Below are 7,008 nucleotides of genomic sequence, written 5' to 3'. Positions count from 1 at the left end.
GTGCATCGAAATTTTTGTCACTGTATAAGAAGCATTAGTTGCTCAAAGGAATCAGTTATCCTACAAATATGAAAAACTTGTTCCTGCCTTACAGATGGGTTTAAGTAAAATGTCCTTTCTAATAGCTACAACAATTATCATTAAGGAACATATGCTTAAACCCATCAGTCTAGCAGAAATCTTTTTTTCCTTCTGTAATTGCATCTCGCAGAAGTGTAGTCACTATTCACTTCAAAGTAGCAAGCAATCAGTATAATGAATTAGAGAGAGTCCTTGTTTAATACCTAACCTCACGCCCCCTTGGTCTTCAGAGCAGCTGCTCCTTCACTTGCCAATTGAGAACCAGCTTCTTCTCACCCTCAAACCATCGCAATAGATTTCCAACGACGAAGTTCAGCAAGCACATCTCTGATTTATCTACCAGAGTATTCCCCTCTGCTGCCCTCTCCCACTGCCCTGCAACTCTCCCTCCTTTGGCTTCTGTGACCTACTCCTTCTAGTTTACACCTTGCCCCTTCTATCCCTCCCCCATTCCCCACCCCTCGTCCAAGGCCCTCTTCATCCATTTCCCTTTGTCTACAGATTCTAAGCTCAGCTTCCTTTGCTCTACCCCAGCTGTTCTCAAAGTGTGGTCCCTGGACCAGCAGCATCAACTGGAAACGTGTGAGAAATGCAGATACTCAGGCCTCGCCCTCAACCCACTGAATTGGAAATTCTGGAGTTTGAGCCCAAGCATTGCTCCACGTAATCTCATCAAAATTTCCAGGCCGTTTTCTCCAGGCCAAACATCTTTTATGGGCTTTAGACCCACAAATTAAATTCCCCAAAGGGCATCTGCTTTTCTGATGTCTAAAGGGCACCTTGACTCCTCTGGGTGAAAATCATATCATCATTTTATCCAACCTGCCCACCCCCCACCCCGCCTTCCTCCATCATTACCTCTCTGGATGGACAGCACCTCCTGCCAGTCTGTCCCATCACTGTTTGCAAGACTGCAACCTGTCACCCACACACCTCTATCCCTCAGTCCCCCTTATCCTGACCACTCTTTCTCCAGCATAGCACTCACCACCCCTCTACACATTTGGTGTCTAGAAGGGAAGCTCTGTCAGGAAGGGATCTTTGTTTTGTTCACAGTATATCCCAAACATGCAGAGTAACGCCGGATGTGGAGGCACGCATTACGTATTTAAACGAGGGAACGAAGCCCTCAGATTTACCGAATTTTTCTTGTGTTAAGTCAGACTTAGAAAGATGACTAAGATGTGACTTCATGAGTTTCACACTATATTGCTGAGTGCAAAAAGTAGATTATAGAATATTCTTCTAGTGTGATGCATTCATTTGCAATGTACGCACATAGAGCGTGCACAGCCGGAGAGCGCCATGTCTAGGAGGAGAGTCACCGAAACATTGTATTTAGTAGTTACCTCTGGTGACCTCATTCACACCTCCACCTCCTGCACGTCGGTTTCAAACCCTACGGTGCCACGGTCACCAATGAACTCACGGCCAGTTCCAGACGAAACGTTCTGTCATTGTTTCCAGAATCTCAGCCGCTTGGTTTCATCGGCTCCTTTTAGAAAACCCTCCACAGGCTTGTCTCCTGTAGCATTGCTCTTGCCTGGGTCTTCTCCTTCCTCTCTGCTATTTTTCATCCTTTGCCTCCATCTCCCCTTCTCCTTCCCCTCCCTCACCACTCACTCACTCACTGACACCCTCTTTCTTCGCTGGTCTTTCCTAAAGCCTTCCTTGCTTCACAATCCTTCCGGAAAAGCCCAGCAGCTCCAAGGAAAGCCCAGGCCCTCCTGGTTTTACTCCACCCACCTGGGTCCTTAAGGACTCCTGGGCTGCAGCCTCACAGGTCTAATTCCTGGCTGAACATTTTCACCTGGCCACTCAAATCCATGGACACTTAAGAAAAACATCACTGGCCAGGTGTGGTGGCTCACGTCTGTAATCCCAGGACTTTGGGAGGCCAAGGTGGGTGGATCATGAGGTCAAGAGATCGAGACCATCCTGGCCAAGATGGTGAAACCCTGTCTCTACTAAAAATACAAAAATTAGCTGGGCGTGGTGGCACAGAGGCTGAGCAGGAGAATCTCTTGAACCCAGGAGGCCAAGATTGCAGTGAGCCAAGATCGTGCCACTGCACTCCAGCCTGGTGACAGAGCAACACTCCATCTAAAAAAAGAATTCGTATGACTAAAATCAGCAGCAGTAGCGTTTTCCTGACAATGCTTTGTTTGTCCTTCACAAGGAACTTTATAATCAATTGACCTAACTCTAGAAAAAAAAAAAAAAAAGCTGTAGAATTTTTTTGAGATTATGTTTAACATATAAATTAATAGGTGTTAGGTTGGTGCAAAAGTAATTGCAGTACTTTGCACCAACCAATAGAATTTTCAACCTTAAGTTGTTGAGTTTTCTATCCAAAGACATGTATACCTTTCCACTGATTTAAGTTCTACTACTGTGTTTTTCAGAAGGATGTTAAAGCCCTCTTTATGCAGATGGTAGGCCTGGCTATTTTATTCTCTTACTTGCCATCATAAATTGGGTCTTCTCTCCTATTATATCTTCTGTCTTGCTCTGCTTCATATTTATATGTTAATTTCATAACTAACTACTTCACTAAGTTTCAGCTTTTCCTTCCAATACTAATGCCTTTTATTACTTTCCCTTGCCAAAATGCTTGGGTTAGTAATTTCAACACATTATAAGCAGCTGAAATAGTGGGCATGTTTGTCTTATTGCTTACTTTAATGAGAAAGCCTGTTGTGTATTCTAATCAAGTAAGGTGCTGGCTTTGGGGGTGATATATACATATATATATATATATATATATATAAAATCAGACACACATATATGTACCACATATATAAACGTATATACATATATACATACACACATATGAACACACACACCCATAATCGTAGTAAGAAACTACGATTCTGTCAAGTCCTGTTTAATGGAGAGAGTATTGTTTTCTATCAAATGCTTTGGTCTGCTTTGGTCATGCATCTTTGGAGATGATTTTGTGGTTTTACTCCTTATGTCTATTAGTATGATGGATTATGTTAATGGATTTCCTAATATTGATTTGACTTTGCTGTATTAGTTATCTATTGCTACCTAACAAGTTATCTCAAAACTTAAAGGCTTAAAATAACAATCAACATTTGTTTTCCCACAGTTTTTGAGGATCAGGAATCTGGGAATAGGTTCTCTGGATTAGCTAGACATGGATCAGCAGCAGCTATTAACATCACCAAAAAAAAGACAGTCGGCCTTTGTATGCCTCCTGATGGAAGGGGTTGCTTAGATAATTGAGCTCAGATTTGATCAAATCTTGACCCAGCTACCAATCATAAATGCAAAGAACAGAAGGACATGTAAAAGGCACCATGGAGAAACAGCAGCTAAATCCAAACCACAGGAGACTCTTTAGGACAAATAATTGTATTTTCCAACATACGAATGTCAAGGGAAAAGAGAGCTAGGTGCGGTGGTTCATACCTGTAATCCCAGCACTTTGGAAGAACAAGGGAGGAGAATCACTTGAAACCAGGAGTTTGAGAACAGCCCAGGCAACATAGCAAGACAATATCTCAAACAAAAAATTTAAAATTTAGCCGGGCATGGTGGCATATGCCTGTAGTCTCAGTTACTTGAGAGGCTGATGCAGAAGGATCACTTGAGTCCAGGAGTTTGAGGTTGCAGTGAGCTATGATCGTGCCACTGTACTCCAGCCTAGGTCATAGAACAAGACTTGCCCCTAAAAATGATCATCATCATCAAAGAAAAAGAGAGAGATGTAGGGGAAAAGAGATAGAAAGAGATTTGAGAAGCATATTATTCAATCACAACAAAAGGATCTTATTTGGATCCTGACTCAAATAAATCATAAGAAATAAATTACAAGATAATTGAAAGTTTGATCACTGGTTGAATATCAGATCATATTTAGGAATCATTGTTAATTTTTTTAGCTGCAATAACAGCATTTTTAGTATTTATTTAATTCCTCATATTTTATAGACATGCCCTAAACTATTAATGGATAACAGAATATGATATCTCAGATTTGTTTCAAAATAATATTGAAGTGGGAGGTGGGTACAGAAGAAGCAATAAATATTGGCCATGACTGGTTGCTGTTGAAATTGGATAATGGCCCCTTGCTTCATCACCCTCTTCTGGGTACTTTTGCATGCGTCTGACATTTTGCCATATGATTCGCTTTCCAAACATCTGCACACATCATTTTCTTGTCCCATTCTGACCTGCCCCTTTTCCTCAAAGTTTTATTTCAGTTAACAGCATCACCTTCTGCCCAGGCACCTAAACCAGAAAGCTTGAAAGACAACCAGTTCTCATTTCACAAAATCTGTCAAATCCTGCATCCTGATGGTTTGTATCTTTTAAGGTTTTTTTTTTGTTTTTTTTTTTTAAGGTAAAATTCAGATAACATATAATCGACTCTTTGGAGGTGTACAATTCAGTGGCATTTAGTGTTTTCCCAGCGTTAGGCATCCACCACCTCTCTTTAGTTGATAAACTTTTCATCACATCAAAGCAATACCCTGTACCATTAAAGTCATCACTCCCATTCCCCACTCTCCCGTCCGTCCCTTGGTAACTGTGAACGTGCTTTCTAGCTCCGTGGATTTGCCTATTAGGAATATATTATATACAAGGATTCATGCAAGCTGTGGTCTTTTGCAACTGACTTCTTTCACTTAGCATAATGTTTGTGAGGTTCATCCAAGTTGTAGCATGTGTCAGTACTCATCTAAATTATTTTAATTGTTCCCTTTATTTTTATCTCTACCACCCCTGCTCTACTTCAGGCCTTTATCTCCTGTTCCCTCGTCTTTCTCTATTCCTTCTTCCCTCACTGTTGCCTTGAACAGCTTCCAAGTGGTCTCCCTGCCTCCAGTCTTGCTCTCCCACCCATCCTCCTTATTGCAGCCAAAGTGATCATGTCTTTTTCCATCACGTCCCGCTCCCCACATCAGCCAACCATTCTTCCATCAAGATTCATGTCTAAGTCTGATTAAAGCACTGTTCTCCATTATTCTTTCTTCTTTCTTATTTTCTTGATCACATTCATTCTATCTATTCTAACCTTTACAACACTCCTTGTCACATTCATTGCGCATTACTTTCATTAGCCAAACACTGAGAATCACCTAAAAGCCATCAACAGGGTCAGGGTTGGAGTAATTCTGCTACACCCACAGGATGAAATGTGACAATCATGCAACTGTTAAGGGAAATGAGGGTAACAGAAAGTGACATCAGGAGCTTCCTGATGTGAGGCGCTGAGATGGCAGCATCACTTATGCAGGACTCCTGCCAAAAATGAATCACCTGCCTCTAGCAGTGAGGAAACACTCAGATGAACTCAAACTGAGGGACATTCTATAAAACTGGCCTGTGTGCCTTAAAAGATCTCAGTGTCTTGGAGAAAGGATGAGCAATAGTTAAAGAAACTGAAGACATAGGACAACCAAAGGCAGTGAGTGCCCCTGGATTGGATCCCAAATCAAAAGAATAAATTGCAATTAAGGACACTATGGGCATGACTGGTGGACTATCAATATAGACTGTATATTAGATAGTGGTATTATATGGATGTGAAATTCCCTGAAAATGATTTGTACTCTGCACGTATGAGAGAATGCCCTTGCTCTCTGGAGATACACGTTGAGATATTTAGTGGTAAATGATGAAGATGTCCCCCAACTTAGTCCCAAATGTCTCTGCAAATAATAGCAATCCTTATGTGCATATATGTATACACACATATGTACATGAGAGAGTGTATGCTTTAATATGGCAGAACATGAACAACTTGGTAAAACTAGGTAAAGGGTATATACAAAATCATTGCATTATTATTTTTCTGTAAGCTGGAAGAAGTCCAGGGAGATTCACACAAATCGCAAGCTGCTCACAGCGGCTGCTGGGCAGGGCAGTCCTGGCTTCCACAGCATGTCCTAAAATGTGATACTTACAAGCCTCCCTTCATGGACAATAAGCCGCTTGGTCAACAGCTATAGGAATGGGTTAAGAGGAACAGAGGATTTTACATTTAACCTCATTTAAATTTGTAAAGTTTTAATTTTTAATGGTGATCACTGATTATTTTATAATAAAATAGTCTTTTTAAAAGTCTAAACAGTTTATCACTTACAAATTCTCTCTAATCTATAATCTAGAGGAGTGGATAATGAATTACTCATCAAAAAGTATTATAGACACCTATAAAACATGCTCAGTCTCAACAATTATTAGTGAAACCCAAAAAGCAAAACAACAGCAAGGCATCATTTTCATCAATCAGACTGACAAAAATTAGGTAAACTGCCCAGGCGCAGTGGCTCATGTTTGTAATCCCAGCACTTTGGGGGGCTGAGGCAGGTAGATCACGAGGTCGGGAGTTTGAGACCAGCCTGGCCAAAACAGCGAAACCCTCTCTCCCTCTCTACTAAAAAAATACAAAAATTAGCTGGGCATGGTGGTGGGTGCCTGTAATCCCAGCTACTCTGGAGGCTAAGGGAAAAGAATTGCTTGAACCCAGGAGGCGGAGGTTGCAGTGAGCCGAGATAGAGCCACTGCATTCCAGCCTGGGTGACAGAGCTAGATGCCCTCTCGGAAAAAAAAAAAAAAAATTAGGTAAACTGTACATAGCATCAGCAACAGTGGAGGGGAAGGGATGACCTTCTCACAGACTGCTGGTGGGAAAATAAATTCTTTCAGTCATTTTGCAGAGTGTTTCTGTAATATCTATGATAATTTAAAATGTGCATGCTTGGCCGGGCGCGGTGGCTCAAGCCTGTAATCCCAGCACTTTGGGAGGCTGAGACAGGCGGATCATGAGGTCAGGAAATTGAGACCATCCTGGCTAACACGATGAAACCCCGTCTCTACTAAAAAATACAAAAAACTAGCCAGGCGAGGTGGCGGGCGCCTGTAGTCCCAGCTACTCAGGAGGCTGAG

The sequence above is a fragment of the Colobus angolensis genome, unplaced genomic scaffold, assembly GCF_000951035.1.
Source record: "Colobus angolensis palliatus isolate OR3802 unplaced genomic scaffold, Cang.pa_1.0 Scaffold82, whole genome shotgun sequence".
Classification (NCBI taxonomy): domain Eukaryota; kingdom Metazoa; phylum Chordata; class Mammalia; order Primates; family Cercopithecidae; genus Colobus; species Colobus angolensis.
The sequence above is the reverse complement of the archived record's forward strand: the minus strand, read 5'-3'. Positions refer to the sequence as shown.